Source organism: Onychomys torridus, chromosome X (assembly GCF_903995425.1).
Source record: "Onychomys torridus chromosome X, mOncTor1.1, whole genome shotgun sequence".
Taxonomy (NCBI): domain Eukaryota; kingdom Metazoa; phylum Chordata; class Mammalia; order Rodentia; family Cricetidae; genus Onychomys; species Onychomys torridus.
In genome coordinates this window covers 54,406,176-54,432,378 of record NC_050466.1, presented here as the reverse complement: position 1 = coordinate 54,432,378, position 26,203 = coordinate 54,406,176, and the positions used below count along the sequence as shown (strand labels likewise).

The window sequence follows — 26,203 nt, the reverse complement described above, 5'->3', positions numbered from 1 at the left end:
TGAAGTACTATTGGTGAAATTATTAAGGCCACTCCACGTAGTTAAAAGGGAGGTTTATTTTGTGGGGTAACTTACAAATGAAGGGGTAGGTTGCAGGGTCTGGCAAAGGTATAGGGCAGTCCGGCGGTGTTCTCTGGAGAACTCTGCTCGGTCTCTTCCTGCGTCCCGCCTCCCGGAACCAAGAGAGCCACCTCCTCCTGCTCCTCGGTCTTCTGCTCCCTCCTCTGCCCCGCCTTGTGGGCGTGATCATTACTGAAGCCTCAATGGAGGTTGGAACTTCCAGGCCAATGCTGGGATGGCTATCCACTACAGAGTACTACTCAGCAGAGAAAAACAATGACATCATGAGGTTTACAGGCAAATGGATGGATCTAGAAAAAATCATCCTGAGTGAGGTAACCCAGACTCAGAAGGACAAACATGGTATGTACTCACTCATAGGAGGATACTAGTTGTAGAACAAAGATGACTAGACTGCTACACAACTCTAGGGAGGCTACCTAGAAAATGGGACCCTAGGAAAGACCCAGGAATCACCCAATGACAGAGAAATGGATGAGATCTACATAAACAACCTGGACGACAGTGGGAGTAATGAAGGGCAAGGTTTGAGGGAAAGAGATCTTAGGGGAGCAGGAGATCCCAGCTGGATCAAGAACAGAAAGGGAGAATGAGGAATAACAGACCATGATAAATGAAGACCACATGAGAACAGGAATAGGCAGAGTGCTCGAGAGGTGCCCAGAAATCCACAATGATATATCCTCTGTAGACTGCTGGCAATGTTCGAGAGAAAGCTTGATCTGACCTAGTCTGGTGATCAGATGACTAAACACCCTAACAGTAGTCTTGGAACTCTCATCCAATAACTGATGGAAGTGGATGCAGATTTCCTCAGCCAGGCCCCCGATGGAGCTCCAGGTATCCAACTGTCAAGAAAGAGGAGGGACTGTAAGAGCATGAATTTTTGAATCCAAGATTGCAAAAAGCACAGGGACAAATAGTCAAACAAATGGAAGCACATGAATTATGATCCAATGGCTGAGGAGCCCCCAGCTAGATCAGGCCCTCTGGATAAGTGAGGTAATTGAATAGCTTGATCTATTTGGGAGGCACCCAGTCTGTGGGACCAGGACCTTTCCTTAGTTCATGAGCTGGCTGTTTGTAACCTTCTGCTTCCACAGGGACACTTTGCTCAGTCTGGAAGGAGGGGACAGGACCTGCCTGTACTGAATCCACCAGGTTTAAATGAATCCCCAGGGGTGTCTTGTTCCTGGAGGACATGGGAATGGAGGGGAGGGCGTGGGGGGAAGGTGGGAGTGGGGGTGGGAGGGGGGAGGACAGCGGAACCCATGGCTGATGTATAAAATTAAAACACATAATAATAATAATTTAAAAAAAAGAATACAAAAGAAAAAAAAAGATTGAACCCAGTTCACCATTCTTCAGAGTTATCTCACTCTTTCTCAAACAAAGATTTCTAATTCAAATTAAAACACTTAGATTCTGTGCAGCTAGCAAGTAGTATAGCCTTGCAAATATTAGGAATGGCAGCCACTTTCTTCTTTCCCATTCCAAATTCTTAGTAAATTGTGCAGGTGTACACAAATGTGGGTGTTTTGGGGGGGGGGTATTTTGACAAGAGTAGTGTTCAAATCAGGACCATGTCATTTCCCAGATCTATAGACAACCCTATAGCATAATTGAACAAAATATCAAACTGTTTGCACCATTCTCATGCCACATGAATCTAGGCTGGGTTTAGTATCCTTGCACACAAAGAGCACACTAGTTTGCAGACTTCTGCTCTAGGCACTGACTTAGAAAGGCACCTTGCTAATCATCACATTTTCATGAAGCATGTTGTATTCCTCAAGCCAGTGTAAAAGGGAAGGCAAGTGCTGTGTTATTTTGAAAGACTGGGCTCTTGAGAGGCCACATATTAACAGTCAGCTTTTTTAAGGAAATTATGAAAAATCAGTTAATAGGAACTTTTGAAAAGAGTATTCAGAATTTAATAATGCTACTTTGTGAGATTTGGGTTTTTTTTTTAAAGTCAGGGAAGCCATGAATATTTTGAACTTTGTCCATTACAAAGTGTGTCAAGGTTGTGGATTTTAAAGGCATGGGAATTTTTCATTGCTCCTGGCTCCTGCATATTAACAGCAAAGTTATTCATTAAGTCAACACTTTAAAAAAACTGTCAACAAGTCTTCTTTATACCAACCATATCTGCATTGAATACACCTCTATAGAGGTGATTTTCCTTCAACTAATGAGTGTATGCATTGTTTTTTTAATGACAAATTATTTACAGAAAGAGAAAAACTTTCCAAGCAATCAAGTCTCTTACATCAGGAAGTAAATGACCCAGATTTCAAACAGAGGGAGGCCCAGTAGTTTATAAAATGGCTCCTATAAAACCAGTCACCCAGGATATTGGCAGTGCTTCTTGGGTAATAAGACAGAAATACAAAACAAAGAAAGCTGTTGTAAATATGTTGGCCATTTTATGTCACATTTTGGGGGTTACTTTTAGATTTCAGCACAAGTACAAAACTGAGCAAGATTTTGAAGTATTTCTTGCCATCTTCCCAACCTCCCATACCCTGCTTGGTTCAAAGAAAGTGTCTATTTTGGGCCTTTGATTTATTTTCAATACAAGTCCTAGCTCTTGACCTTGGATATGCTCCACCTGTGGTTTGAACTAATTGTTTTGTGAGGTGGTCACCAGCATCTTATCCAATACATACATCTTCAGGACACACTAGCCAGTTTGTTGTACAGCATTCCACAACACATATTATCTACTGCTCCCACCCACCAAAGGACCTTTTTAAGCCTTCTCCACATTCCACTTCCTATGAAATTTAATAACCCTACTACATTGCATATCTTTATATATCTATGCTGTATATAAAAAAGTAAGATTATTTGCCACTAAGAACTATCTTCCACTGATAGTATATACTGTACTGGGTGGATTGCTCACGTTCTATCTATTTAGCTTATGTGGTCAATTTGGTTTGTAAAGTAGCTGCAATACTTCAGTTGTCCTAAAAGGTACTTAAGATTAATTTTGAGAAGTCAGAAGAGTCTTTGAACATGAAAAATCACCAAATATGTTATATTTAAACTAACAACTAACAAAGAAAAGTAGAATGTATGATTCCATTTTTGTGGTTGAAATGTACAAAACAATGACCAGAAGTATCATTCTGTGGAATACTACTTCTTAGTGGTAACCCCCTCTCCAGGTGACCTGCTTTGGGAACTGTGATGAATGAGTGCACAGTGCATTCGTGTAAAGTAAAGTACTATTAAAAAGTTAACCATTCTCTGTTTTGCCTTTAACACTTAAGATGAATGGGCAAGCTAAACCCAATCATTCACATGTAGCAAAAGAACTATTTTACATGGCTCATTCATGCCTCACTTAGATCTCTAGAGGGCAGCCTCAAAGTTTACTATTCATTCTTAGTGCTGGTTGGATGCACATATGCTATTTTCTGTAAAAGAAAATACGAGGGAGTATTTCTTCTTTTATAACAAGGTTTTAGTGTTCCCCAGGCCCCCTTAGTTCTATTTACTTTGGATATTTCAACAGTTACTGTAGGGCTCAACTGTGGTGAGTCTTTAAGCCTTCTTTTTAAATTCGTAAACTTTTTCAAGTCTTAGAAAAATGTCAGGTTACATTTATTGAGAGGCTTGGGAAGTAGACATTTTGTAGCCCAATTGGAGTACAGGCTGATTCCATTCCGAGTACCTTGTTCCAATTTATGTCAGGAAGAATCATGTATAGGTCAGGGTGGGGGAGCAGGTTATAATTAATGAGGTAGACACGTGGACTTTTAATATTTCATAAAGTAAAATGGAACTCACATGTACTTGGAACTGTTGTGTTTTTAAATATTTACATCTATTCTAGTAAGCATTAATTATAGCTGATATATTTATCTTGTGAACTTGCTAACTGAGTGGAAGGAATAGATGACAAAGTAGTTATGTAAAAACTGGAGTACTCAGGGGATATCAGTGAATGGATTCATGGAAATAATCCAGTCTTAAGTTTTTTTCTCCTAAACTTTCTCATGCTTAAAGCACCCTCTTGTTGATGTGATCCAGATGTTTGTCCTAAGGGAAAATGAGGAGACCTTTGCATGGGAAATTCCTTAATGGCTCCTGGTGATGAAGAGGTGATTGACTAATGTGTAACTGCTAGTCTTTTAAATTTAATTTATAAGTAGTAGAGCCTAGAGTCCATATGTTCTTTATACTCATATATCAAAAGTTCCTAATGTAGGAGCAACGTTTTTCATGCCCATTGAAGATGATTTTAAGAGATGTGAAAATGATGATTCTAAACTGGGCTGTGCCACATGCCAACTATGTGGCCCTGGGAAAAGTCCCTTAAACTCTGAGCTTCATTCCCTCATCTACAGAATGTGACAAATAAGCCTTACCATGTAGGATCTGTGTAGGGATTAGCCAATTTATATAAAATATATAACAAATTTTAGGTGCTAAAAATCCTGGCTATGGGTATATGAAAGAATGTTTCAAAACAAGAAATGCAAAGGAAGACTTATACATGTTAGACATATTAATGTACTCCTTGTTTTTCATATAAGTATCTACTCCCAAGTAATTATTTCTATAAAGGTACACACACACACACACACACACACACACACACACACACACACATACACACACACACACACGTTATTTGCACTGTGTAGTGAAAAATCAATGCAGTTACCTTTTTCTTATCTACAGTACTTCTTCATGCTGCTTTTATTACTAAGACAGAAGAATAAATGAAATGAGGCTACTTGTTCAGATGTTGTAACCCTAGACATTATATGCATCCAGTTAACCTGGAAATCACTGGGATGACAGATGTTGGATGCCAGTCAACCTTGGGGACTTGGCACCCTGTTTAATTTAAGATTACAAAGTATCTTTTGGCTTCTCCAAGTGTTTAGTCTGTAAAAGTCTTTGCAGAGTTCTTAGAAAGAAAAAATGACTAGGCTTTTGGCATCATTGCATTTCTTAGTGCAACACTAAGAAAAGAGGCAGGGGGAGGGGAGGCAGAATGGATGGAAAGACACAATGGAGAAGAAGACAAGCCATTCATCTTGTCTTTCCAAAGTCTATGCTGAGCTCTGGATTGAAATCTAAAATATAGCTAATGTGGAAGTACATGCCTCTAATCCCAGCACTTAGAAATAGGGGGTAGGGGGATTGTGAAACTGTTTGTGAAATCTAAAATATAGCTAATGTGGAAGTACATGCCTCTAATCCCAGCACTTAGAAATAGGGGGTAGGGGGATTGTGAAACTGATTGTGAAACAGTTTGAGCAACATAATTAATGAGAACCCCTCAAACATACAATAAGATATAAAATCTTAAATATACAATTAATACATGTATCCTTCAAAATGACCTGCAGTTTTGTGCTCAAATCATATTAGTTAATTAAATAAATACACAAATATATTTATATCTTATGATAGAGTTCTAAGTTAGGATATAACAACTGTACCAGTTTCAAAATAGTCATCATTGAGAAACACCAATATTGCCACTTAATTTGGCATCATTGATCGCCCTATAATAGACCTTTTGTCAATCTATATGTGAGGTATATAGCTAAGCTCTTCACCATTATTCAGTTTTTTTTTGTTGTTGTTGTTTATATACATTGGTACTTTGCCTGCATGTACAGCTGTATGAGGGTGTCAGGTACCCTGGAACTTGAGTTACAGACAGTTGTGAGTTGCCAAATGGGTGCTGGGAATCCTTAGTCCTCTGGAACAATAGCCAGTGCTCTCAACCATTGAGCCATCTCTCCAGGGCCCATTCAATTCTTCATAAAAATATGAAAATTCTACTGTGTGCACAGTCTTTAACAAAACTTCTGCCATGAAATAAGAACTCAAAAAATGTCTATTGTTGCTTTGGTAATACCTATACCTCCCCCCCCATAAGAAAAGATCTTTGTGCATGTGTGTGTGTGTGTGTGTGCCCACATGTGTGTACATGTAAGTGTATAAGAGAGAGAGAGCAAGCAAGTGAGAGTGTGAGAGAGAGACAGAGAATGAGAGAGAGACATTGAGAGAGAGAGAGAGAGAGTGAGAGAAGAGAGAGAGAATGAATATAAATGAATATAAGCTTCAGTCTTACTGGACTTGTCTTTCTATACACTGTGCAAGTTACCGGGAACTGTAGTGTTGGCAATTATCTTAGTCAACATTTTCAAAGTCATTCTCTATCTTACACTGGCACGAATTTCTTCCATAAGAATCTTTACTAAAAGGTAGGAAGCCTTGCATATGTTTAGAGATATCTTTATCTTGGCAATAGTTTAATTCAATATGCTCATAATATTTGGTAGCTCAAGCTACCATAGAGTAGATTTCTGTGGGAAATTGCAATGGGGCCCCAAGGTAGACTGGTTTGAACTGTACTGTGAAAAAGAGGATATCTGGGGCTATTCAGCTGTCATTATATTCTACCAGGAAGCCTAAACACTAGCATTTTTCTCAATAAGAAATATTTTATGCTGAGCTGTGGTGGCACATGATTTTAATGTCAGCACTTAGAAGGAAGAGCCAGAAGGATCTTTGAGTTTGAGGCCAGCCTGGTCTACAGAGTGAGTTCCAGGACATCCAGGACTACCCTGAGAAATCTACATCTAAAAACAAAACAAAACAAAGAATATATTATGTAAAGTGTGTGTGTGTGTGTATATATATATATATATATATATATATATATATATATATATATACTCTTTAAACGTATATTTAAAGATAATATATTTCAGTATTAGTCTTTAATTTGTGCTAACAAAACTGATTAGAAGTACTATATTAAAATATTATGTTAAGTACTTAACGTTAGTTAGAAAAGGAAATTTTATTAATTTCCTTTAATATATAAACATTGAAAGCTTAATTAATCTTACTCTTAATTTTGTCAATAAATGAGCCTTTTATTAATTACAATTTCTGTGATACGTTTCTGAGACATTTGTGAATTATAAGGACAAAGGTGATTGATTGTATGATGAATGTGAAACTGGGTATGAAAACAGTTATACAGTCAAGCTAGTCTCTGAAATCTCTCTTTGTGATGAAATGCAAAGAAATATATTGATGACCTGAAAGGAAAAATAAGATTTGGAATTACCCAAGAACCTTTAAATGAAACCCTCACTTGATTTGAAATTGCATGAGTAAAAGTGGGTGGACTCAAGCATTTTAGACACATTTCAGTGAAGATTAAAAACAGGTTATGTATTTGAGGTTCAGTTAACCAGAAAATCAAATTAACCAGAACTCTTACATTTCCAGAGAATTTTAGACAAATGAAGAGTCACTGTCCTTTTCTTGTTATCTTAATTCCTGAATAGAAATTAATTCTATCTTCTGACCTGTTTCTTGAAGGGTGTGTATTATCAAAGTCATTGCCTTGAGTGACCAGAGCAGGAGTGCCTTTTAATTTGGATATTAGTGATTACTACATATACATACATATGGAGTGCTTGTGAGAGAGAACACATATGCACAAGAGAGACTGTTTGCAGATGAGGCATTTAAAGATGTCCCAGTAGTCAGTGCTCTCAGAATGATATGACTTAAATTTTCCTCCCCTCAGTATTTTTCCCCTTCAAATCTTTGGTTAGAATTACAAGTATTTTTTTTTTTTTTTTTTTTTTAGAAATGGAACATGTAGGGTTACAAAAGTATTGCACAGAAGGAAGTGTACCACAATCCATGGGATAAATAATGTCTATTTAAAAGAACAATGTCTTCACAGAGATAACAAGAAAGTGAGTCGGAAAAGCTCCAAAATAGCACAGAAAGAAGCCAGATGCTCTTGCTCTCTCCCCCTCTCTCTTCCTTCCTTTCTTTCTTTTTCCTTTTCCTTCCTTCCTTCCTTCCTTCCTTCCTTCCTTCCTTCCTTCCTTCCTTCCTTCCTTCCTTCCTTTCTTCAGTCCCTAAGCAGGAAATTTTGCCCTATTAAAGAAAAACTCATCTTGATTTTCCTTTGACAATTTTGAAGGACTTCTTTTTAATGGATGCACACACACAAACAATTTTTATTCAGGCAAATGATCATTTGTGCTATTGTAAGCAAGATTCTGCTGATGAGAATACGAAGAAAGAAAAGGAGTCCCCAAGTCTCAGCTCGAAAGGATCTTGGAATTTCCCTGCTACCCTAAAGACCCTCATTACCATATCCATCATATTGTTGTAGGGTCTGGTGTTTTGTTTTGTTTTCTTTTGATAGCCTACAATCCAAGAAAGGCTGTGTAGCACAGTGGCTAACTAGGGTTTTGTGAGAGCAAGGTAGAGCCAAGGGGAGAAAATAGAGGTTTTGGAGTTCATCACCCCAGGGGGCTAATGTGCATAAAGCAACTGCTCCAAAGGACCTGAGTTTAATCCTCAGAGCTGCCACTCAGGATCAGGATGAAGAAGCACCCATGCAAAGAATTGCTTCTGGATGCTGATAGTCAGGGGGCGGGAAGCAGGACCTGAGCGCCCCTCTTTGGACTACTGATGTTTTGGCAGTTTATGTTGTTGGGGGAGGTTAACTGGCGGTGGCTCATGGAAGTCACCAGCATTCCTACCATCATCTCGTGCCCTTTGCCCAGCACCCCAGGACTGAGTAATTTCTCAGTCTGTTTTCCAAGAAAGAAAATGACTAAAGTTGCAAAACTAAATATTTGTATCCATTTAAAATTGAGAGTATCTTGTAGGAATTTGGAATAGAAAGTATAGATTGAGACTGTTGGCAGAGCTGTTTGGATCTGTGCCTTGAATCAAGTGTCCCTGTTGACTTAAAGAATGACAAGCTAAAGCAGCTGCTTAAGAAGAGATAACTGATCAAGTTTTACCACAAAGATGATAAATCAGGCATTAAAATTATTTTTTTCACAATGTAAGGCTACTGTGTCGTATTTTCTACAGCTAACATTCACTTTTGTTAATGATAAATATAGTTCCACCATAGTACAGCTTAGCCACTTTGAAAGTTCACTGTTCTTAAAGCCAGACAATTTTATAAATGTGTTTTTGAGTCACAGATTACATCTCAAGTACTAAATCCTTTCAGTTTCCCCTTTTCTTTTATTTGAAGAGCCACAATCTTATCAAGCTTGATTGAGTGAAAGGATAAAGTGTGTGTGATGAAATACACATGTAAATTGAATCTCCATGAAAGAATAAAATGCTTAAAACAGAGGGCTTTCCTTTACGTCCTAAACAATCAATTAAATAAAATATAAAACAAAAATAACAACACAAAACCTATAGATCAAGTGCCTGAGATCATACCTTTGGGTATGAATTCCAAATTAATGCCTTATATTAATGCTATACAAATAATACTTATATACAATTCTTAAACATAATACTAGTAAAAACAGAGTCTGCCACAGGATATGTTTTAAAAGTCATTAGGATCCTCCTGACTGTAACAGAATTTATACTCATAGATTACAATTATTTTGTGGTGCTTGGGATAGAAGCCAGGAACTATGATGTTTTTAAAGAATGTTTTTTGCTCAAGTATTGCATCTCCCCACCCCCCAAAAAAAACAGTTTGAATCTTGGCTTTTAGTCCAAAAACCTCTTAGTGTTGGGGCTAATTCACTTTCAGAAGACTGCTTGTTTTAAAAGGCACCATGTCCTTTCCTAAACCTTATCACTGGAGCTGGGGAAATGGCTCAGTGGGGAAAATGCTTGCCTTGAGAGCATGAGGATGGTAGAACCCACATCAAAGCCAGCAAGTGGGGTAGCCACCTGTAATTCCAGCACTTAAAAGGCAGAGCCAGGAGGCTCCTGGGACAATGTGGCCTGGCTAACTAATGTAGCTGATTGGTGAACTAGAGTTCATTGAGAGACCCTGCCTCAATAACAAAAGTTGAGAGCAATCTAGGAAGACAACTGACATCAGCCTCTGGCTTACACATGCACATACACATACACACACACACACACACACACACACACACACACACACACACGTGTGTACCCACATACAGGTGAATGTATGTATACAACACACATTTATACATACACAAAAAAAGAACCGTGTCACTTACTTCAGTGTGGAAGAGAAGCAGAGTGCGTCTCTTCCTTCCCAAGTATTCTGTGGGCCTATGCTGTTGATGCAATGGCAACTCTTTTTTCTCTCTTAATGAATGTCTTTGCGATCTTATTCTTTCTGGTTGATTCTTACTAAAACGTCCCCAAAACCCATGATCCAAGCTTGGTTACAATTTTGCTAACTAGGAAGGGCATTTATTTGGAGATGCTATTTGTTGCCACTGTAAATCAGATACCAATAGAACCTGCCAGACAACAGGACCTTCCAGTTGTAACACATCTTTAACATTCACCAATCTTGAGGCTCTGGTCAAAGATATCCATTTCCTCCAGCACTCCTCCGACTTCCTACATTTCCATTCCCTATAACTGTAACTGTGTGGCCATTCAATTTTGAGTTAACATCCTAAGATCAAGCACACATCCAGCTAATTCTGAGTACTACATGATGTGGTCTAAATGTGTTCACAAAATTTATAGGCTGGAAATTTAATTCCCAATGTAACAGTGTTGAGAGGTATTCAGGTGTTCAAAGGGGCCTGGCAACAGTGGGCTTGTTCTTTTGTGTTCTTCTCCTGTCTAAAGACACATCATTCCTATCCTCTGGAAGACATAGAATTCAAGGAGCAATCTTGACAACAGAGCTAGGGTCCTCCATTGCACACGTCGTGATCTTAGACTCCCCAGGTTATGCTTCAGAACTGTGCAAAGTACATTGCTCTTCTTTATACGATGGCCTGTCACTCCCTTTGCTATAGCAAGACAAACTAGCCCAGGACATGATACTGCTTTCTTGGCCCACTGAATCTCTGGGCCATTCTGTCAAATTGTATTGCAGAAATAAATCAGGAGGTCACTGTTTTCAAATAACTCATCATCTTACCTTTTCAAGCAATAAATTGTAAAGGCTGGACTTTAGTGCCTTTTAGAAAGAAATTTATGCTTGATATATGAAGCTAAGCATTTAATAATCAAAGAGATGAAATTATATCTCTCTGCCTAAATGCTGAAAAGTTTAATACTAAAATTAAAATATGGTTGGGGATTTAGCTCAGCAGTAGAGCGCTTGCCTAGCAAGCGCAAGGCCCTGGGTTCGGTCCTCAGCTCTGAAAAAAGAAATTAAAAAAAATAAAATTAAATTAAAATATGTCTATCATCATACCACCTTTAATGTGTCTGACCAAATCTAAAATTATGATGTTTTTGCTTGTTTATTGGCAGGGGAAACCAGAATGTCAACACAGACTATCCAGATATGAATTGAAATACCCCTTTTGCTAAAATAGTCTGCATATACCTGTCAACTTTGTTTTATGATATCTCTTTAACTTTTTTCATTTTATATATTAGTCTTTAAAATAATTCCCTTCCCTAGCCATTTATTTTCTGTTTTCTCCATTAAAATCTCAGTTAGAGAACTAAGAGCAGGCCTTTGTTTTTGTGTTTACCACTACATTGCTAGTGGCTAGAGCTGCTCCTGGCAGGTGGCAAGACAAAAAGAAAAAAGCAAATACAAACCCCTGTGGAATAAAAGAACTGACTTTTATCTGCTTTTTTATTCCCAAATAAGTAAGCTTACAATTAATAATGTTTAGTTAAAGATTCAGCCTACTCTCCCATACATTTATGTGTGGTATCTGTGTATATAGTTATGTGTGCCCATACACATGCATGTAGAAGCCAGATGAAGTCTTGGAAGTCTTAGGTGTCTTCCTCTATCAGTTTCAACCTTATTTGTTAAAAATGAGTTTCTTACTGACCATGAAACTTACTGTTTCAGCTAGGCTGGCTGACCACTGAGCTCTAAGGATCTGTTTGCCTCCAACAGAAAACATGGGCTGACAAGCATTTTTGGCCAAATGTAGCTCTTATGTGAATGCTAGGAATTTGAACTCATGTCTTCTCTTCATAGCCCTCTTTCCTATCCTCTTTAAACTACTTTGGTACACAGTGGGGAGCTGATGTTTCAGGCCAGATACAGGCTTATTTGAGACCATGACGGACTTTTTTCTAGCAGCTTTTGATTATCTGGGCAAAATCTATGAGTAGGACTTTCTTGATCTATGGTAGTTTTCCTGTGGTTGCAACTTATTATAAAGGGTGGTGTGATGGTGAGGTTGATGCTGATGGTAAACTTGTAAACTTGTTTTACCTCTGGACTTCCTTGACTTACCAGTCATTCAATGCCAGGCGAGAGTCTGCCTCCACTGTAACTTCTAGAAAGCCCATTGAGAAATAGACCAGATTTTTATTTGCTACTGTGAGTCAGACCCACAGGTGGGGACAGGAACTGTGTGTTGACCAGTAAGTTTCCACAGATTGCTCAGATTTTTGTAGCTCTTGGGAGTGGGGTAATTGTCTTTGTTGTAGACTATTTTTGAGGATGTCTGTATAGCAAAAGTCTCACAGAATAGAGATAGTTATCTTCCTCTAAGCCCATGGAGGTATTTACAATCCACAATACAAGATACAGATTTTTTAAGCATTGGGTTGCTGAGCTGTGGTGTATCCCACTATGTGTACCAGGTACACTAGATGATACTTGGGGGACAAAGTGAAACAAGACCATGAAGGATACACCATTTGTGGTTTCAAAACTGCATTTTATCTCTAATTCAAGACTCTCATACTTTCTGTCAGCATCCATGTAACCTTCAAGTTGACAGATTAACTTACAAACAGAAAAAAATCTGGCAGTTCTCGGCTCTCACAAGGCTAATGTATAATGTCCATGCCAGAGTCTCTTGTTTCCTGAAATGCAATGGCCCTAGCGTAATAATTCTCAACCTCTGGGTTGTGACCCCTCTAAGGGTTGAACTATGCTTTCACAGGGATCACCTAAGACCACTGGAAAACACAGATATATACATTATGATTTATAACAGTAGCAAAATTACAGTTATGAAGTAGCAACAAAATAATTTTATGGTTGGGGGTCACCACAACATGAGGAACTGTATTAAAGGGTCACAGCATTAGGAAGATTGAGAACCACTGCTCTGGCAGATAATACACAGAGAGCAAGGTGACTTTGAGTGGGAAGCAGAGAATATAACCTCAGGATTTTTGTAGGCGACACAGTGATAATGACCACAGAGTTCTACTGAAGTCTAGGAAGCATACAAGATTGTCTACATACAAACTATCATAAAATAGTTGTTCTTGTGAAGAACAGAAATGTTAGTTTAGAGGCCAGAGAGATGTTAAGAACACTTGCTGCTTTTCCATAGGACACAAATTTCAGTCCCAGAATCTACATCTGACAGTTCACACTTGCCTGTAACTCCAGTTCCAGGGGATCCAACAGCTACATATAGCCTCCTTAGACTACCCTTCTCTCTATGGCATAAACACACAATAAACAAATGAGTAAATAAGTTATTTTAAAGAAGAAATATTACATTATTAGTCCCTTACTGTCCCCTCACATAAGATATTCCATGAACATTATGAAATAACTGAGTGGATTGATATCCTTCCTACTTCCCAAAATAGCTTGAAAGGGTTTCTAAGAGAATAAATAGTGAAATTAGTGAAGAGGTTATTCAGGACAAGAGGGGGAAAGGACAAGAAAATGACAGTTTTGCCTGGCACTTTTGAAATTCAGCCTCACTTGATCCTCAAGGGACTGTGAGATTTCTCTCATCCTCATTTTACAAAGAAAGAAACTGTGTATAAAATATGGAGAGTGTCTATGAATATGACAGACATAGAGTATCAGGTTCTTATCTGCCATTGCAAGGAAATGTCAGAGGCCAGGCTTGAACTCAGTCTGCTTTCATGCTATACATCCTTTTGCATGCTATCACTCTGATGGGATTGTTTCACAAGTACACTAAGGACCCTCTAAGTTCAAGGTTTAGCCCCAAGTTTTCTGACAGCACAACAGAGACAAAGCAATTCTCAGTCATCTAAAATAGGAAGGACACAGGGAAAGAGAAACTAGGAGAATCTAGATGGGCATTTCTAATGCTGTGCAAAATAGATTACTTACTGTTCAGAACCTATTTATCTTAGAGACTGCAGTGATAATAATAACGAATAATATGTTATGTTCAATATGCTAGATGAAGTTTCTTTATGCCTTATTAAATGAGTCATCACACTGACAGTTTTTGGAGAATTTGCACCACTTTGATTTGATAAAACCAATATACTGTATTAGTTACTTTGATTGTTTCTCAATACGGTGCTCATTACATGGTTTTCCTGGGAATACTAAAAGGGTATGTATAAAGTTTAAGTTAGGGGGCTGAGGAGACAGCTCAGTTGTCAAAGTCCTTGCTGTGTAAGCATGGTGACCTGAGTTTGGATCCCCAGAAACCATGTAAAAAGATATGTATAATCCCAGTGCTGGGGAGGCAAAGACAAATGGACCCTTGGAGGTGAATGGCCACCAGTCTAGTTGAACTAGTAAGCACCATGTCCGGTGGGAGACAAGAGAGAGAGGGAGAGAGAGAGAGAGAGAGAGAGAGAGAGAGAGAGAGAGAGAGAGAAACAATTGAAGATATCTAACAATAACCTCTGTTCTCCACATGCACTCACTCAGGTGTGCATATATTCATATGCCCATGTACACGTACTCTGATGCACACACACACACACACACACACACACACAAACACACACAGAGAGAGAGAGAGAGAGAGAGAGAGAGAGAGAGCGAGAGAGAGAGAGAGAACATACTGTGAAGAGACAGTCTTGCTTTTTTTTCCTTTTAGCAAAAAAAAAAATCAATTTCTGTAACTCAGCTATTTGGTAAAGCTAGTGCCTCATTTTATATAGGATAAAACATAGATCTCGAAATTTTGGGAAGTAGAATATGGGTTCGAAGGAGGGAGATTTGATGAGACTTGGAAGCAGTTTTAATTTTATGATACGTTATATTGCATGTCTATGTGTGTCTTTTAATGGTAACTCATTTTTATTGCCCCAGATGTAAGCATCCATGCTTCCCTGAAGCAGTTGATCTGTTGTCATTTCAATGTGGCGAAAGTGTCTTTGCTCGAATTTCTCAGAGAAGCTTCCCTCTTGCCTTTGTTCTGTACAGACAGTCCTGATACTGTTCTTAATATCCTGTTTTCATCCGTCAGAGCTGTTGTTCTTTTCATTGCCATGTTCCCATCGTTCCCAGTCTTTCATGTGGTGCTTTACAATAACAACTGAGAACAAAAGAATCATTCCTCTTTTGGTTGCCTTTAAAAATGGAGGGGAGCTATGGGAGGGGGAACTCTATCCTTTGACTGTAGGGCTTCAGTGATCACAGGAAATGTTCATAATAGTTAACTAGGAGTTTTGGATGAAGGTTAGTTTTCTTTATTTTTTTTAAGATCACAAAGTAACTTCAGGATATTGGGAATACCAGGATTTTGTGTGTGGCTAACTTTGAAGTTGAGGGGGTAAAGCGGTTTTCTTCTTTTTCATAATTCCTGTGTGTGTGTGTGTGTGTGTGTGTGTGTGTGTGTGTGTGTGTGTGTGTGTCTGTCTGTCTGTCTGTCTGTCTGTGTTCATATGATGGGGGTGGGCACTCAAGTGATGGTCAGGAGACAACTTCCCGGAGTCAGCTCTCTCTTTCTACCATATAGATGCTAGGGATCAAACTCAAGTTATCAGACTTGGCAAGCGCTCCTACTGGCTGAGCCATCTTACCTGCCCAGAAAAGCATTATCATAGTAGATAGTTTCCCCATCTGCTCATACAGCAGGAATCGTTACTCTGTAGTCCTCTTTATCTGCGTGAGCATGACAAGAGGATTTATGTTTGCTGTTGAACAACTTTAAGCTTTGCAGTGTTCAGAGAACAATCTGAACATTTAGAGGATAATTGGGAAGAAATGGGTCTCCTAAAGGAGTACTATTTAGACAAAGTTTAAAAAAATGTCCTAAAATAGTTCAGAGTTTTCCAGGATTCAATCTACCTGCAAAAATCTGGTTCAAGTGTCTTTAAGAGAATAGATCTCTCATACCGTCTTACAAATTTCAAACTAACCTTTGATAGATGATTGAGCCAGGAGATGTTTTGGGGTAAATAAGCATTATCTAAAAGTTTCTATCTTAGCACAGAATAAATAGTGTTTCTGTAATGTAGTGGGAATGAAGAAACTAAGGGACTTCTAGAGAAGGACTGCTCTTAACAAGTTCAAGTAATTTTCAAAAGGTGCTTTGGTATATGTCTGTGTGTGTGTGTGTGTGTGTGTGTGAATGCATATATTTGTATGTCTGTATGTACATATAAAAATACTTATTCCATTATATACAGGATTTTATAGATTTCTATGGAGGTATATATAAATGCCTACCCAAATATAGAAATGCATGAAAAATTACTCAAGGAAGGCATCACTATAAGCTTTTCATCTGTGGGTGGTTTTAAAGAAATCAGTAGCTTCGGTTTCTGCCACCACCATGATATGGGTCCACTCACCTGAAGATCCAAGCGTAGAGACAAGTTGAGATATATCCTTCTTTACAACTTTCTTTTTGTAACCTAGCAATGTTGTCAGACCCAAATTCTTGTATGATAGCCAGAAAAGCCTAGAGCAGGAAACATCAATCATTTTCAATGTAATATAAAATATATTCCATTTGCCTTTAAAAATAAATTAGCTTAGCCAGGATTGGTGAGAGTCAGCTATGATCCTAGTGCTTGGAGACTGAGGGACTGAGATCATAAATTCCACACCAGCCTTGACTACAAACAAGACTAGGTTTCTTTGTGTGTTTTTAAAGGAAAAGAGGAAGAAAATAACCAGGATGCTTTGTTTCTTAAAATGATCTATGATATATAAAACGTGAGATATTTGAGATTCTCTGATAGTTAGAAATCTCAACTGAAGGCCAACAACTTGAAAAGATTATAAAATGCTTTATTGTTGTTTATCATTGTCTTTTCATGGGTGGAGTAAACGTTTTGTTTCCTGATGTTTTAACTTGAGCTATTAAGGCTGATTTTCCCACCACAGTGCCAGAATATAGACAAATTAAAGCCATCTCATAAATGTTAACAACTTTAATGTTATGTTCACAAAAGCTTTTAAAAAATCTTAGATGAAAAGTTATTGAACTTTCTATTTGATAATAAGCATGTGTGTCTTTGGTGAATAACACAAATATCTTAAGGAAATCATCTCTATTTTAAAACTGAGTAATGCCTGTACTGTTAATAGGTAAATAAAATTACGATTTGGAAAAATGTAAACCCAGAACAGCTAACAGTGCATTTTTATGTCCTATGAAGTGTGTTCTGGTTTACCATGAAGTGTTGTGTTATAAAAACAATCAGAGTAAGCTCTCTGCTTCCCCTTTATCTTGCGTGCTCCTTCTATACCTTTGGTGGAGCCCAACTGTCTACCGAATCATGCAGAATTGTTTTTTCACTTTCCTGGTGAAGTACTTTAGTTGCAGTTTCTTGTCGTATATACTGATAAGCCACATCCTTCAAATAACTGCAGCGCAGGACAAATTTTATTTTTGCTCTTAGAAAATCTACTTCTCTTTCTTTAGATAGTCACATTTTAAATGACTACTTTCCATTCTCAACGTGTCCTTTTCTTGCCATTCTGGAAACCAATTCTAGAGAGTGAAATCCAGTTTGGGGACAAACTACAGACTTTTTGTAGTTTGAATATATATGTGGTATTAGATTTTTATAATATAATATTATATGCATATGGAATCAACCTTCTGTCAGTTCTACATTCATAGATTCAGCACAGTTCAGATATAAAACATGTGAAAAATGTTTTGTCTATACTGAGCATGTACAGACTATTTTTGCCACTTTCTCCCAAATAATTCGCCATAGCATTGTATTAGGTATTATAAGTAATTTGAGGTGATTTTAAATATGTGAGAGGATGTGTGTATATGCAAACAACATGCCATTTTGTATGAGAAACTTGAGCATCCATGGGTATTGCTATCTTTAGTGGGGATGCTCTGAAACCACTCTCCATGGAAACCCAGAGAAGACTATTTACACATAGGATACTTTTTTGTTGCTTATGTATGTGTATGTATGATGGATATGTATAATTTATACATATGTGTGCATGTATAGTTGCATATCTATATACATATATGTGGGTGTGCAGCTCATGCACTTGTATATTTTTAGTTTTATGTTAAGATAATCCATTGTATAATATAAAGGTCTTTTAGGAAGAAAACATCTATAGTTTACTGTATTTGTACAAGAGATTGTTCCTCCTAATATAAGCTGAAAACTAACTTCTTTCAGAAATTAAATTTGAATTGTGAGACTAAAGAAACAGAATAATGAGCGTATTCTTTTTAAAACAAACTAACTAACCTTCAGAGCATAATGAAACAGTAGTATGTTAAAGTCAGTTTCTGACCCCCAAGCTGGGAAGGATAGTTGCTGATAGCAGCATGGAGAGCTGATGTTCTTTCTGCCTCTGGCTTCAGACATCATCCATCCAGTCATCTGAGCCACTGCTGCTCCCCGTAAACAGGGAAAGTGCCGATCGATCTCAGTGCCAAGTCCTCATGCTTCTGGGCCAGGCAGTGGGTGTTAGCCTGAACTGAGCTGCTTTTTCATTTTATTTCAGCTGAACACTGACTGGGCTAGGGGACGGGGAAGTCTCAGTGGGGGCCATGGAAAAGGCAGTTGATTCTTCAACTCAGGCAACCCTGGTGGAGTGGATGAGGTGGAGCTGGCCTTCCTGGAATTGTTGGACCGATTTTCCTGTTGTGTTTCACTGTCGACTCTCTCACAGAGAGAGGACTGACTGCTCCAGTTCTGCCTGCCACCCACCACCTGGTCTCAGTGGCCTGTCTATCATTTTGTGGAACTCCAACCTCTACCTACAGCGATGTTTCTTCAAAAAGAACTAATGTGCAGTCGGTTGGTGGGTATTCAAGGGGATCTGTTTGTCAGAACCTTAAGTGGTGCTCAAAGGACTCTTAAGTACCAGTGTACAAGTTTCTGTTTTCAGCCTGTTTACCAGGCTTCTAGGAATGCATTGCATGGTTGAGGCTTTCTTGGGGCTTTCTTTACTGTTAAGACAGTGAAACAGGGATTGGTCTTTTTCACTGCCATGAGTCTCTTTTGCTTGCCTATGTGTGGAGATGAACTTCCAGGAGAATTTAAGCATTCTGTTAAGTAAATTTGGAAGACTGGGTTTCAATTAAAATAACCAGACTGTGTGACCTAGCTCCCATTTCCCCTTAATTTTGATCATTGAAACCTTCATATCCCCACAGACATCTGCCATGCTTCCAAATGATTCTTTTCAGTAATGTTCATTCATTATTAATCAGGTTGCATGGTCAGGCAAGTGTGTGATTATTTTAAAGAATGTCCTAGAGATCCAATTACTAAAAGTGCATGTGTTACAGGCAGATGCGGAAGTACAGAAAAAGGGCTGCTTATAATTTGATTTGATTTGCATGAATTCCGTCAGGTGAGTGTTTGGTGACATTGTCTTCCCTAGTTCTCATGTCAGGCAAAATATCGATTGCAACCTGATTTAGCCTAAATAAAACAAACAAGAAATTATAAATTGTCCAAAATGTACTAATTGGTTGTTTGAAAACTCAAGACTAGCATCTTGGGGCTTATCTGCTTGTCATTTTTGCTTTAGTTAGTCCAGTCCCCCTGGACCCCTCCAATTTGTTTGGCAGGAATTCATACTTGTCTGTTACCAATTAAATGAATTTGGATGTGCTGACACTTGAAGGTTACATGTAGTACAGTAATATTTTAATTGTAGAGTAATGTTCATTACTTGTAGAATGTTACTGGATCACCATTTTCCCACAGGTTCCTACTCAATGCACTATTTATATTGAAAAATTTGTTTTGTCTGTGTATTGTTCTCTGTCAAAACAAGAGTGTGTGAAATTGTTGAATAATATATGTCCCATTCCTAGTCTTACAAAATGACTTTAAATCAAGTGGAATCTCCTCTCTCTAACAAACCCTATTTTATTGTTGTCCCTTTTTGGCTCTCCTGAGAGGATAATAATCACCAAAGTAGTTTTTAAGTAGTATGTTCATTTGGTAGCTTTTATAACTGAGCATTAAATATTAAGCTACATAGTTGAATATGCAGATGTTGGATATGCAGATGTTCCATGCTTGTATTATGTCATTTAAAATTTGTATGTGTAGTGAATTCCCCTTGCAAATAGGAGCCAGCTTTTACTGAAGTTATTATATACTTCCCTGGCCTGGGAAATTACACTCTTATGGATGAAAGCAGGTTCCTTCTGAACACAGCCTGTTGAAATCTCACAAGCATGGGTTGATTCTGTGTTTCACATCATTCATTTTGAACCCTTTAGAGTCTGAAATCTGTTGGTCCATGTTCTTCAAAACATATAGCACCTGTAATTATATAATAATTTTGACATATCCAAAACTCTAACATCAGTAAGCCAACTAAGTTTTAGGTTCCTCTAGGTGGTGGAGATAAGAGATGTGGAACATGTTTCTGAAACAAATAATACAATTTATTTGTGTCATTTTCAGTGATGTTTGTTGCTCACAATTCTATTAGGAGTTAACCTTTGTGAAATCAATTTTATGAATCTTGGTATAGCTTTCTGTTGTGTTAAAAATCAGTGGTTTTCAACCTGTGGGTTGAAACCCCTTTGGCAACCCTTTATCTCCAAAAATATTTACATTACAATTCATAAGAGCAAGATAACAGTTATGAAGTAACAACAAAAATAATTTGTGCTTGGGGGCCACCACAGCATGAGGAATTGTATTAAAGGGTCTCAGCATTAGAAAGGTTGAGAACCACTGTGTTAAAGTTTTTCTTATCTGGGTTGTGTTTTGGTAAACATAAACATTCAGTTCCATAGTATAAAGGATATTTGGATAAGAACCATATGAAGTTCCTTGTGAATCATCTGGGAAGTGGGTGGGAAACATCTGGTATTGACAATCAATCACAAGCAGCTCAAAGTTGTTTTTTCCAGTGTGTTCCGTGATTCAGCACAGTATTAATATGCCTGATTGTAATGGTATTCAGAGCTGTTCAATGAGGGACTGAGAGTGAAATTATTCATGTGTTGCTTGTGTGATCGTCTTTCTATGGTCCAAATGAGAATAACAATTATGTTTCATGCAGTGCGCAAACATGACACAGAATATGGCTAGGTGGGTAAAGAACACATCTTTCCTGGAGATACCTAATTCTTAATCTGATTCATTTTTAAAATTAGAATTTAAAATGACATCTATTTATTTATGCATGTGCACATGCTTGCCTGTGGGGTGTGTGTGTGTGTGTGTGTGTGTGTGTGTGTGTGTGTGTGTGTGTGTATACACGAGCACACACGTGCATGCTCTAGCATGTCCATGGAGGTCAGAGAACAACTTGTGAGAGTCAATTTTCTCTTTTACCATGGAGGTTCTGAGGATCAAGTTTGGCAGTAGGTGCCACCTTCCCAGCACTCTCAGTCCAACTCTGAGCATGAAAGTGAAACTTGCATGGTCTTGATGTCTGAACCAGAATGCTTGCCTGAGTTTGGTCATGAATTAAACCCTGCAATGAATGCTGTCTTCACAGGGATACTAGATGGTTCCTCAAGGTCTAGGTTATGTTAACTGTATCAAAGTAGTGATCCTGGGAGGCTTCCCAGATTACCCTTGTGAAATTCTAGCATGAGTTGCAGAGCACGATGATGGCAAGGGATTTAAAAGTATAGACTTGGAGCTTATAGGTTTTGTTGGCATTGCCTGCATTGACTTCCTAGGTCAATACTATGCTTTTGCCTTTTGCTTCAGAAGAGTTTTGTTTTGTTTTGTTTTTTCTAGTCAGGGCTTCCCTGTGTAGCTTTGCGGCTTTCCTGGAACTCACTTGGTAGCCCAGGCTGGCCTCCAACTCACAGAGATCCACCTGGCTCTGCCTCCCAAGTGCTGGGATTAAAGGCGTGCATCACCACCGCCCGGCTTTTTTTTTTTTTTTTTTTTTTTTTTTAAAGATGAGTCCAATAGGTACAAGCCCATAGGTTGTTCCTTAAGAGTACCTATCCTGGGTTTCACCAAAACGCTTTTCTAAAGCCAAACCCTACAGCCTTTGTTTTCTCCCATAGGCTATGCCATAAACAAAAGACAATACCCCACCCCAGGAAAGTTCTCCTGGAACGAATGCTTCTTCAGTACAAAAATACCTTAGGATAAAGCAACCTGGAACCTACATAGAGCAAGGAAGTAGCTTTCTGCTCAGGTAGCTGACAAGCTAGATCACCTCAACTATCACCCTGTGCCAAGATTCTGTTATGCTTCCAGCCCTCCCCACTAGCTTTTTACCCCTTTGTTAATTGATTTTCCTTGATTCTATGAGGTATGAACTCTTGCATTCAGGTTTTATCCCTTGTGAGGGTGTGATGGCTATTTAGTTCAAATCACACATTCATTTGAAGCCTACATTTGAGACAATGAATGTTTTCTTCCTAGGAAGCTTGTGTGTGTGTGTGTGTGTGTGTGTGTGTGTGTGTGTGTGTGTGCCTGCTCATGCCTAAACTCATGTAGCCCTGAATGATTTAGATTAAGAGAATTGGATGAGTCACATATTAAACTTGGGGTCTTGTTATTCTGTTGTGTAGGAGGAAATAATATTTTTCAATAATATTTTAGTGATTTGTTAAGTAGGGTAATGTCACTTTGTGTTTTTCAGCTTAAAGGATTACATTGTAACTGTTAAGTGTAAACATTTATCACATGTCACACTGTTTACAGCTGTGTTTCTAAACAGTTCTTCCTTGTTTAATATGAAGTTGCCAAATACAATAGTAGCCAGGATTCTTTGGGCCTCTGAAAGGTTCTATTTCATCCCCTCCACCCCAAACAAAGACAGAAAAGCTAACATGAAACTAAAAAAAAAATCTTTAATGAAAATTATTTATATAGGAAGAAAAACAAAAGCCAATTGCAAAGAGTGGCAAATGGTCTTACTTATTGGGCCTGTGACTTAGGAAGTAAGGGGTAGTAGAGCTGAAGGTATAGTTTGAAGAAACTTGGTCAAGTCTTTGAAAATGGTCATGAGATGCCAGGCAAGATTCATTGTTTAGGCAACATGAGAACTCCTATGTTTTATACTATGAAGAGAAATGTTATGTAAAAGCTGTAGTTCAGGGAACAGGTTACAATCAGTAAACTCAAGGAGGAAAGATCAGGAGTAAATCACATTTGCAGCTGGAGAGTTGGCTCAGTGGTTAAGAATACTTTCTGCTCTTCTAGAGGACCAAAGTTTGGTTCCCAGCGCCCAGTCAGTTAGCTTATAATGGCCTATGACTTCAGCTCCATAAGCTTCAATGTCTTCCTCTGGCTTCTGAGGGTTTTTGAACTCAGGTGTATATACCCACACATAGACACATGCATACAGTAAATAAAAATAAAATAAATTTTTAAAAGGGAAATCAAATTAAGAGGGTTAGTTTTCTTTATGGAGGAAAAGACGATGGTCTAAAAATGTAGCAGAATAAGTCCAAATTAACATGGAACTACGATAAGTAGACACACATCTTACTAAATGATTTGAATTTTGGAGAGGAAGAACGTATTTGTTTCTACTGATGCTATATTAAATTGTAACAAACCTGATGGCTTTTGACATCACAAGTCCATATTTTTGTAGTTTCAGAAATCTGATATCACACATAAATTGCCTATTTATCAGTATCCACAGAGTTCTGCTTCTTTCTGAAGGCTGTGGGATACCATCAATTTTTATTCTTCCATCACCAGATTCTCCAGGCTAAATGTATCCCTTGGCTTATGGCCTTGTCCTTTGTGTTAAAAACAGCCATGGTTGGTTCTTGCCTTCCTTATAGCATATCACTCTGATTTTGACTGTTCAGTTGACATCTTTCACTTTTAAGAAGTCTTGTGATTCTTTTGAGTCTCTTAAATAATCCAAGTTATTCTCTTTATTGTAAAATCAGCTGCTCACAAGTCTTAATTATATCTGAAACTTTAATTTCTCTTTTCTCCTATTACCTACCAAGATATAATTTGTAGTCATCTTTGGGGCCAGAGAGAAAAGACTAGAAAAGATGGCAGATTTCTCCCTTTTTGAAGATGGTAAGTGAAGCACTTTGGGAGACACCCCTATAAAAGACAGGTTGAGGAAGGAAGTCAGTAAGCCCCCTGAGAGTTGCATTCTGAGTCTGAAACAGTTATAGACCATGAAGCTGAGAACTGTCTACTCTGAAGAGAAATGCCAGAAAGATGGTGCTTTGAGATTCAAGTCCGGAAATCACTTTCATGGAAAGTAACCATGAAATGAGTGAAGACACTGGCTTACCTCCTCGAAAGAAGGACACACAATTAGAACACTCCAAGGCTTTGATAGACAGGAAGAAGTCAGCAGCAGTTTGAGAAAGAGCAACTAGAGAAGGATAATTGCAATGATACTTAGAAGGAGAGGATTAGACCTGGAGAAGAAAGAAGTAGGCATGCATCTACCTCTTTCTTTTATCCACCAAAACCTCCATTTATTTGCTTTCCATTGTGAAGTGCTTTCTTTGGTAAATTAGTTCCATGAAAAGGGGCCTGGCATCTAAGGATGCAAGGCTTCACTGAAATGTATCACTGAAGACAATCCTAATTCTGAACATGATTAGACTGAGTGCTAATATTGCAGGGAACATCTGTGGACTCATTCTTTAGGACACTCAGGCAGCTTATATGCAGCATGGTATATGTTCTACATTTTTGACTATCTGTTCAACTCCTCTTAATAGTCTACCCTATTCTAGTAGACCAACTGCAGGCAGGCAAAGCTGTGGATGCTGAATTGCTGCTATTCCCAGTTTGTTTCAAGAGGCTCCCATGATTAGCCCTGCCTCCTCCAGAATAAAGGCCAGTCAGCCCATTCATAAAAATGTTGAGCTATAGAATTTCCTGACAACAATATACATGTGTGATTTCCTTCTATTGTAATAAATTCTAAGACGCTAGCTAAAAAAAAAATATGGAAAGTGAACTATGAAGGTTAGGCAAAAAAACAAAAGAAAGATAACTTTTTTTGCACCAATCCTACCTGACCCCCACTATCTTGTGAATGAACCTTGCTCAGCCTTTGAAACCTGCCTCATCTTTTACCCTGAGGAAACTTTCCTGTCCCTCTTTCCTATTTGGCAGAGTAGATTATTCTGTTTTTGGATTTCCTATTTCATTATGTTACACAACATATTCTTTTCATTTTTAGATTTATTTTATGTGTATGAGTGTTTTTGCCTGCATCTATATCTCTGTACCACATTCATGCCTAGTGACTGTGAAGGGTGTTGGAGTCCATATAACTGGAGTTACAGGCAGTTGTGAGCTTCCATGTGGGTCCTGGGAACTGAATCCAGGTTCTCTGCAAGAGCAGCAAGTACTCTTAACTGCCCAGTACTTTTTGCCTTCCTTAATGAATTGTTAAATACCAAGGCAAGAGCTAGACATTGCCTGAGCCTACCCCAGGACCAAGTGCATGCAAAGATTTTAATATTTTATTAAAGGATTAATAGTACTTCAATTTCTCTAGATATTTTTAAATGGTAGAAAATAAGGCAGGCTAATTTCTTGAAGAAAGGAATGGCATATGTAGGTATTGAGAAATGAAGATGATGTGTGTCAACTTCTGGATAAAAGTAGAGAGTGGAATTTATTGCAGATATCAACTCAGAACCCCTTCCTTTTTGGAAGTATGTGACCCAACAACTTAGAAATTTGGCTGAACTTCACTTATCACATCTAGCTATTTTCTCAGCACTTAATTCAGCTAACTATTTACAGTGTAGACACTTGCCCAAAGCAGCATGCTGAGTACTATGGCAGTAAAAGGAAAAGATTCAGATCTGAGCAGCTGCTATTAAATCATTCCTACATGAATTGCCCCCAAGCACTGAACTCACATAATTTCCATTGATGTCAGGGTGAAATCCCATTGCAAATAATTTCCTGTTAACAAGGGAACATGTACTCGCTTGTCCAAGTCAGACTCCTCCATCTTTGCTGTTGTTGTTACCCACCTGGCATTTTATTCATACCTTTGTGCTGCTGATTTTCATTTTGTTTTCTGGCCAGTTGTGTGTGTCTCTCTTCTCTAAAAAATAAG

At 38.2% G+C, this 26,203-nt stretch overlaps 1 protein-coding gene across 4 annotated transcripts in view; it reads left to right on the top strand.

Moving 5' to 3' along the window:
* Positions 1 to 26,203, top strand: part of Mid1 (midline 1) — a 204,340-nt gene that overhangs the window by 73,061 nt on the left and 105,076 nt on the right. The window contains exon 1 of one of the 4 annotated variants that reach the window (XM_036173854.1): positions 18,882 to 18,991. The exons of the other annotated variants lie outside the window; for them this stretch is intronic. The gene's annotated coding sequence lies outside the window, so the exon portion shown is untranslated. Of the gene's footprint in view, positions 1 to 18,881; positions 18,992 to 26,203 lie in introns of those variants that run through there. 4 annotated transcript variants of the gene reach the window in all.